We start from the raw sequence: 9,851 nt of genomic DNA, 5'->3' as shown, positions 1-9,851 counted from the left end.
GCTGATTTTATTAAATCTGAATACGTTTATAATTTTGCCAGTTAAATAGCAGGATACTTAACAGCTGAAATTCAGAAGCTGTGCTGTAGATACACAATTATACAGGTTAACTTTGATAACTGTCCTTGTGAGTAATTAATATTTATAATTAGTTATCAGCAAAAATTGTTTTCATTTAAAACTAGCCTGCTTTATAAATTCCAGTACTTCTTCCTCAGAGAATTGATCAGGCAGGGTAAATCTTAGCTATTTCTGACAGGAAACTAAATCTTAACTATTTCTCCTCCATCCCTTGATACTACTTTAGCACTATAGTTTGTACTCACAGAATGGCTGATGCATTTGGAAGCTACCATACATTTTAAACACATGACCAGTCCTCCATGGGGAGCCTCCAGGGTTTTAAGGCTATCTTGTGACATGTAAAAATAGAAAACTTAAGTATAAGTATCATAAAGAAGTCTAAAGCCACAATATCTATGGCAATCTTCTTTCAGGCCCTGGCAAGGCAACAGGCTACAGATCACAGCAAATTATCAAAATGCAAAATGGTTTCATGGAGCATGGTTTTATTTGCAAAAGAAATTCAAACAGTTTTTCACAACTGTTGCAGATTAATCATAATCTGAAAACATTGTCTCACCACTAATCCCTGAAAATGTCTCTGTTGAGATAATTCTTATCTTCCATTATAGTAGCTAAAATAGAACTATATGTTTCTCTCTCATGAATAGTGAAATGTTAAGCAGAACCCTATGAGTTTTCAAAGCAATAGCACTCTCCAGACTAGCATGTTCGTTTGGTTAAGTGGTCTCCTATAATCCGTATTCTACATCACGAAAACATTGCCATTTGTTCTAATTTTGCTTATGAAAGTAAAAACCTCGGTTTGTTACATTTGGTTTTGAATTTGTTCTAACCTCTCCAGTGTCCACACATAAGGCAGCTTCTGGTAAACATCTTCAGAATTCAAGTCAGAAAGTTGGAAAATCCAACCTAGAGAAACAGAATGAGAGATTAGAGTTAGATGCATAAATAAAGACTGATGTTAATGTCAGTCCTGTTCTATGGCATCTGTCAACAGAATGTAAGGTTCATTCATATGAATACAAAGTGATGAAGCTTTGGAATTGCCTTCTTAAACAGATTAAACAGATTCTTTGCCCTGAGGAATACAATGGAAGAAAGAGGGAATGTGCATTGTACATGCCTTCAATTCAAAACCAGAAAATTATGTCTAGGAAGAAGATGGGTGTACAGAAAAATTGATTATTCAGATAAATTTCAGGTCAGGCCTTCAGATGAACTACCTTAACTTCTCACATCAATCCCAGTAACTGTTTGACTTGTATACAGCCCAGGATCAGGATGCAGGTAATGCAGACTCTTAAAATTATTCTCAGCATTGATCTGGAGTAGTTGGAAAATTAAGCCATGCATCATCACTTTGACCAGCAGGGGCACAGAGTTCTTTTAGTGTGCATTTCTGTAAAGAGATCTGTGGTTGCAGCTGCACTACAGCAGCTGTATTTTAGTTAGTTCTCATCTGCAGCATTTGTGGTGATTTCAGGAGGCCTGTGGGAGTGTGGAGGAAGATGTTCCTTAACTTCTGGAGATTCTCAGTTGCTCTCACTCGATTTTCTAAAAAGGTGAGAATTCGCCCAAGATGAATGGTCAGGGTGTGATTTCTGTTCAGTCTGAACATCTGTTGCAATGATTATTAACAGTAAACCAGATTATTTGATGTGAAAGTCCAAATTAAGTGACAAAGAATGGCTACAGACACAGACTGCTAGTGAGTGGACCGAGCAATTATTGAAATTAATGCAGGGAAGCTCAGTTTCCCTAGATTTACTGTTTCACTACGAACGAGTTGAAAAGCAAGTGATCAGAAACAAGCATTCAGTGGGTTAGAATTGCAGTCACAGAAATGCATGGCCTGCTGCTGGGCATTCCCTTCACCAAATAAAAATATAAAGCTGTGACAACAGACCAAGCAAATGGGAGTTCCCAAGACATAGGAAAGGGTAGGGAGAGTTTAGTGGAAGCTAACTCTTTTTCGACCCTTTAGATGTTCACCTGTGATTAAGAAAACTCCAACAGCTGCCTGACTCTACAGTGCACTGGCAGATCCACTGGTGGAGCGCTGAAGGGAAGTGTGCACGATCTCAGAATCACTGAGACAGAATAAAGAGGCCACCTGTGGGCACAAGAGCTAAAGGTAGAATCAATACTCTTGCAAACTTGATAGCTCAAAGACACCAAGAGCATGCAACACTACAGCAAAGCATTTCAGAAGTGCTGTTGCTTTGTCACAATCAGAAGAAACTGGATGCCACATTTTCAGAAAACAACAGAAGAGGGTGTAATTCCCTTCGGTGCCTATATATGTGTTTATGGAGTTATTCTTCCATGCGAGGATGCTGGGAGTCTCTGCAGCACTTTTAACCTTGACCAGCCAAGGAATTTTAGTTCTTCAGTCCTGGTGGCACCTGACCAACTTCACGGCCAGGATTTGGTTTTGGTTTTGCTTTCCACATATCAATGTTCTTAAATCCATCCTGCAGAATAACAGTTCCTCCCTTCAGATGATCAAATTTGTCCACGTTTTAGGCAGAACTGGTATAATGCCTTGTGAAGAACTTTTCAGTTAGTGCATTAGTGCTTCCATTCAGAGCAAAAGTTATTAACTCAAATATATGTCGTCAGGTGGTTTCCAGTAGGGAAAGGCTTAAAAAAATATCCGAAAGCAGATATTCACCCTGTATTCTGCTAGCAAAGAGTAGTGGACCTGCAGTGGCTGTGTAGCAAACCTTGTTAGCAGATGATCAGAGATAATCAGAGATGGACTAGATACTTAAAACCAGATTGCTTCCAAAAAGTAGGGGGGTGGGGGGTGGTTATTGCTTGACAATTACTCCTTTCTCATGATAATCCATACTTTAGTTAATTCAGGCATTCAGAACAGCTGTCCAGGTACTGCATAATTCTAACCACCTCTGCTAAGCATCAGCCATCTAGCCAAGATGCCTGTTACTCTTACCTCTCTCCTCACAAATGTTGGATGAGAGCGAGAAGCTGATTGTGACAGGTGACTGGCCAGCATCATTTTGTACAACAGGAGCTAGACAGAAGAGAATAGAGCACACAATGCTTATGATCGTACACACAACGGTTGAGTCAGCTTTCAAAAACATAAAGCCAAAGATTTTTTTTTTTTTTTTTAAGAGGAAGACTGCAGTAGCATCTGGAGAGCTGTAACAGACTTGACCTACAGTTCTGCACTGAGGATTACTGACGCTGAATGAAATGCTGTGGATGCAATGATTTTTACTGGCGCAATATGCTATGACTCTATCACTCACCTTGAAAGAGGAGACTAAAAATGCTTTGATAAATGGTTTGAAACGTTGCCCAGTTTCACCGGCTTTGTTCTTCTAAGTGTTTGTAACTCTTGCTTGAGCTACAAAGCTATTTCATCATGTCCTAATACAATGCTTTGCAAAGAACTGCAGTACAACAATCTATAAAGTGGAACATATTCACCTACGCAACCCACAGAGAGTGTAGTCTTAACAGAAAAAGATTTTTTCCTTTTGCAGCCAAACATTACAACACATTTACACAGCACGACCTTACCTTTACTTCCTAGAGACATGTTTAATGCCGTCTCAGGTTTTCTTTTTTCCTTTGTAGTGCAGGCTGGTAGAGCACAGCTTTTCCTGTATTGTTCTTTTCTGATAGAAGTGATTCCACGCTCTGTACATTTGGACCCCAGAACACCACTCTTAACCTCCTCTGAGGCTTGGCTTCTCCTGGATTTCACACTTTTGTACGCTAGTGACTTCTGGTGACATTTATAGTAATTGATCCCCTCAGTGAGTTCTCTCTAGCTACAGGTTAGCACATTCACAAGTTCCTGGGGGAAACCAGTCTCAGACCTAGCAAGGAGCTGCAACTTCTCTCCAAGCTCCTGTAACATGCTGTCAGTCACAGACTTACTCAACATGTTGAGTGGTGATTCCTCATCCGCCTGTGGGATCAAAGATGTTTGGGAGATCTTTGGGTTTAAATCCTTTGTAGTGGTTTTACACAGGGAATGACAAGATACTTGTTGCAAAAGTGAGGTTTTTTCTTTTCTTGTTGTATCATAATTTAAGAAAGCATCTTTGTGCCTCTCTGTATGCTCCCCTGTACACATCCTGAAGGCACTCCTGCCTTCAATCGGGCTGAGGAGAAAAAAAACAAAAACAAAAACAAAACCAAAAACCTGTATCATTAAGAGAGAGCAGTAATGGTTAAAGAACACAGAAAAGAGACCTGTTAGCTTTGCTACCTGAAATGTATGTGGACAGGCTGGCAGTGCTCCCTTTCACAGTTGAGACTGAGCCACATTTCCTTCCAAAGAGCACACTCCTAGATCAAGCTCAGAAATACCTGTGCAGAGCAGCACAAGGATGTTTAGTGCTGCCATTGCCAAACCACGGAGTCTCTGCACTGACAACATATGCTTTAGACTATGCCTGCTGGAGTGCAATGCAATGTAATGTAACATGCTGATTGATTTCTTCTCTCCTATGTAAAATTATCTTCTCTTGCCTCAGTAAAATGGTAATCAAATAAAACCAAAACATTGTTTCTTAGATGTGATGTGCAAAGGACTTTTCAATGTAATAAACTCTGAGTGTCTAAAAAAGTCTTCTCCAGCAGCTGCTGATTCTATATACCCTATTTAGTGTTGGACTATTTTTTCCCCCCAGTCTGGGAACTCTGATCTCCCATGGTTGTGAGAGGACCATCTTTATTTTAAACCATAACAGTTTAATTAGAATACTGTCAATATGAATTATTAACAAGTTTTAGGAGTTTGAAAATCTAAAATACAAAGAAAGTTTACCAAACAGTCTTAGTCCTCAAGCCTCTAAACACACACCAGCTTAGCTGTAACCACAAGGTTACCCCCTCCAGTTTCAATAGTAGCTTCTTACACTCTTTAAGTGGAGTGCACACAAATGTGTTCATAGACTGAAACTGAATAAATTTCAGAAATTCAAAAGCAAGGTAGGCAAAACAAGGTTTGACCTTGGCACAAAAATGTCAGTTTAAAGCAAATGTGATGAAACCTGAATTTAAAACTCAGTTATCCGGAGGAGTCACACCCCAGAGGAATGCTGTGAATATTAGCTCCCAGTACATCAGTCAGCAGACATGAACTTCATCACATCCACAGAGCTCTGCACCTAGCAATGTGCTGTTGTTCAGTCCATGCCAAAGCAGTAAAACAAGGCTATTATGTGCCATTCTTTAACTAACTACTCAAGGTTTGTATATTAAATATATTAAATTAATGAAATGCTGACAGCAGAAATGAACACTAGGTACTACACCTCACGGAGTTAAGCTTATGTGTGGCAGGGTGACAATTCTGGTCATGTGCCTCCCCATCCCTGCCATTCTGCCTTGGCCACATGTACCTTGGGACTCCTTTTTGTGTCTTCCCTGAAAAACTAGTTGACAGAAACTTCCCCACTCCCACCACTACTGGCATCACACTATTACCTGGGAGTAAAGCCAGGGAAAAGATCTGTAGTGAAATATGAGGACAGTTCTTCTGGTATCATCTTGCCCCTCTCTTTCATTCTAGTTTTCATCTACAACAAAATGAATGTTTTAAATTTAAGATTGGAGGAGATGTGAAGGGGAATGGGGAAGTAGAATATCCTGGATGTTAAAGGAAATACCTGGTCAAAGAAATAGACAGGTCCTGCCTCCAGCACTGCAGCTGTAAACATTGGTTCCATTACTCCCTAGAATGAAGAAGGGGTGGAGCACCCCAGAGAATAGTTATGTCAGCAGGCTGTGAGAAAAAAAAAAACTATTTATGTTTTTTACACTAACAGTGAAGCTGAGGAATTACTTTCTGTGTGAGGCCTTGAAAATCTGCTTCAAATAATTCAGGAACCACCACTGTATGAATGGGAATACATTAATGTGTCAGCAGGTTAAATTACATGAAGTTGATTACAGAACTGAAGATCAAAATATCAGTTTTTTATAATTCACGTTCATAGAACTCTAGTGTTTTCATGAGATATGACCTACAATTATTTCTGAGGATAGGCAATGTTTCAGTTTGTTATGTGAAAAAGAGGACTGCTTGCATCTGCTGTTAGGACTCAGTATGTCAATAAATGTTTTATTTAAAAAAGGATTTTTATGACACCATCATAAATATAAAAAATCTTTTTTAAGATACTGGTGTAGGGACCCTTGACTCTGTACAGTCTTCCATTCCCTACCTACACATAGGCAGAGAGATCTGCTGCTCATGGTAGCATATCCTAACACACATATCTGCTTACATACTAATGCAATAGCTGCTTATCACAGAAATATAAGGAGTCTTTTTGAAGCACTGCTCCAGACAATGGATTGTTTTATTCATGTGAATCTTGCCACTTAAAAGCAATTAAAAAAATTAGCTCCAGAGGAGGCAATAAACTGACTTATTTTTATATTTCACAGCATGCATCTATTCATGCAAACTGAAAAGAGTTTGTTTTGTCCCAGTCTGAGTGCACAAACTGATCTGTGTTTCTCAAGGTGACTTTCAGCAGTAAAACAGATTTGTTTCTTTTTAGAAGCACTCCCTGCATCCTTTGAAAATCTGTCCTCCAAAGGATGTTGATGTTGTCACACTAGTTTATGCAAGCCAGGATGTTTGGATTACAGCTGACAGGCTAAAATCAAAGTGGTGTTTGATAAAAAGAAATCACCAAGGAACATGTAAAGAAGTCCACAGTGAACAGTGTTAAACATGAATTCTGTGGCTGCTTTTGTCACTTTTAACTTTGATTTAGTTACTTCATCTAGGTTTTAGGTAATATCGTAGAGAAGGAGTGATTTTAGAATTAAGGAAGTCCTGTATCTTGCCCCTGCTAAGGAAGACATATTTGGTGACAGCTGTCATTCCCATAGTAAATGCTATATGTGATGATGGTTGAGAAAATACAAGTGTCCCTTGGCCTCAGCAATTGGTGAGGGGGATTATCTTTCCTTCTAGAGTTCATAAGGTATATTTGCTCTCATACAAGAAAAATTGTCTACATCCAGCCTTTAGACCTGATACTAAACCTCTAGTCATAAAAATTGTCCTGTTGAATTCAGTGGATTTTTAGAGCTGAGTAAGGACTATGAATTTTGGCCCTAAGCTAGGAAAAAGAGTATTAAAGTGTCATAAACACATGAATAATGCATTAATCCCAAAAATACAAACAGAAACAAATATAACATCCCTCTGTTCAACTCTTCTTGGGACTGATATAAGCCACTTACTCCCTAGTTGTCCTTCCTCCCCCTCTTTCCAGGATTAAACTGCAGCTGTCAGAGACAGCTCCCCCACTTGATTCCATGCCATTTCTTGACAGTTACACAGAGCTTGAAAAGAAAACACAAAAGAAAACATAACATACCCTGAAAGAAGACTTTTCTTGAAGATCAGAACTTCTTTTGCTAGAAAAATAGTGCAATGGGAGCTGCCTCCTTGGAAGACAAAGAAGAGGTGAGTCTCTGTGTTGTCTTTCAGGAAAGTCCTGCTGCTTGGTTACCATGTTTTGGACTGCATTCAGCCCTTCCCCTAACTCCCCAACCACTGCCTGCCTTTGTCTGGGACGCTGGTTCAGAAAAAGGAATAGCCACTGTGAGAAAACAGTATTTTTCTGCACCTAGAAAAAGTATTCACATATCTCTTCTGCCTTATGGCCTGTCTGATACTGTCTTCTTGTCATGCTGCCTAGTATAGCATGAAACTGGAAAATGTATTTGTTAATATAGCGTGTATTAAATGCTAGGAACAGATGACTGGCAATGACAGAAGGACAAAAAAATCTGAGGTGGTAAGGGCATGCTACAACATGTGTGGCTCATTCTTTCTGCTTCTAAGAGAACAGGTCCTCTTAAAAGCAGCCAGATGGGTAACGTGCAGTCCAGTTGTCAGTCTGTTCATGTTAATGTTCTCTTTGTTAATGCAGTTCTTACTCCCCCTTTGCAATCTTTTAATTTCATTTGCACGTTGGTTATTAGGCTATTATCCCAATGGCTATTTATATATCATAGAGTATAGCACTAATTCTAGGGCTGGAAGCAGTGTAACCTGGAAGGTGCTTAACTTTGCTCCTTCCAACACGCCCTCATCTCTGCAAGCCTAATGACCACAGTTTATGGAGTGCTCCTGTTCCCTAAGTAACAACATATCACCTCAAACTATAGGGACAAATTGTTAATTCTGCTGCTTCTTAGCACTGCCGATTTTCTTTCACTCTCCTAGTTTTTATTCATATTCATTGTTAAGTAAAGTGTGACTCCCCTCTACAATGTATTTTCAGCCTACTTTTCTGAGGAAAGGAGGTGGATGCAAACATGCGGTTTCAGGCAGATTTGGCAGAATAACATACACAAAGATTATGACCCCTGGACACACCGTTAAAGTCAGCAGCTGGGTAGATGATAGAAGCCCAGGGAAGTGTCCCCACCAAGAAAAAGCAAGCCAAACTCTGCTGAACTCTGTGGTACCAGTCAGCTGGCCAACTGCACGTGCAGTACTAAAACACAAACCATCTCTCTCTTCATTGGGGTACCTCAGTGATTATGAATGGTGCTGAAATGAGTCATTCTGGGGAGGAAAGAAACAACCCTCTAAGAAAACTGGCTTCATGAATTCAGCGTATCACAGAAATATTTGTTCTACTTGTTGTTCCTTTTCCTCTGATGCCCTTACTTCTAGATCTTATGTCTGTAGCCAGTTCACAAGATCTACTCTTATCTGCCTTATTTTTCCTTTATCTATCTCTGGTCAGTATATCTCCTTCTGTATTCCTTGGCCTTCTGTAGACTTTACAGCCTCCTTTATCTGTGACTTCAGTTCTGGAGTCAACAAAATCCATGGTGTGGCAGCTTGTCTGTTTTGGCACATACCAGAGTGAGTGGAGCACAAGCTAGTAACTCTCTTTTTCAAGCTCTCAAAGGCACCAAAGGGATACAGTGAGAGGTAAGAAGAGCCTGGTACATGAGAGACTAATGGAATAAAATCAAACATGAAAGTAGAAACACTGCTATAGGATCTCTTGAGACCATTACAGTGCCCAGCTACAATAAATGTACAATAGCAAGATCTGACTCAGAACAGAGAATTCAGTGAACATGACCCCTGATGTTCCCCCTCCCCTGCCACCAACCACAAAAAGAACAGCTCTGTAGATTCTTTTTCTACCTAATTAGAAAACTAGAATGGAAAGCAATAAACAAAACATGTTCTAGGCAACCTTAGTGCACATGCTTCTGTGTCATCCATTCTCAGTATGAGAAGGCGCTATTCATCAGCCTCAGACATCAATTCTGACTGGAGTAGGAGCAACAAAAAAGCCAGAAAATAGCAGTGAACGCTAAATGGCTCACCTACTCTATCATGCAAGGTTTATTCTGCTTTAACCATTGTAATAGGACCCTCCTGGAGGTGTCCAGTTGTACTGATTTGACACCAGTATGTAACAATGGGATCTGAAGGGGGAACAAGTGGTACCACAGCAGTTCCCAACTGCTGAGGTACATCTCACTGCTTTGAACATGCCTCAAGCCCAGGGGAGTCAGCTTCCCTCCACCCATCCCAGTCCCATGAAAGGCCCAGCTGGATGTTTCCATGTTTGAGAGCTCTTACAAGCAAAAGCACTGGAGAACATGCTGCTGTAACACTTGCACAGATCGGGATGGAGTTGATCAGTACTAGAGCATTAGCTTAGTCTTTCAAAGCCTTGTGCTTGTTGGGAATTGTAGTAGGCCAGGAGTGAGAAGCTGTC

Source organism: Athene cunicularia (genome assembly GCF_003259725.1).
Source record: "Athene cunicularia isolate RWA chromosome 1 unlocalized genomic scaffold, athCun1 chr1_part2, whole genome shotgun sequence".
NCBI lineage: Eukaryota > Metazoa > Chordata > Aves > Strigiformes > Strigidae > Athene > Athene cunicularia.
The sequence above is the reverse complement of the archived record's forward strand: the minus strand, read 5'-3'. Positions refer to the sequence as shown.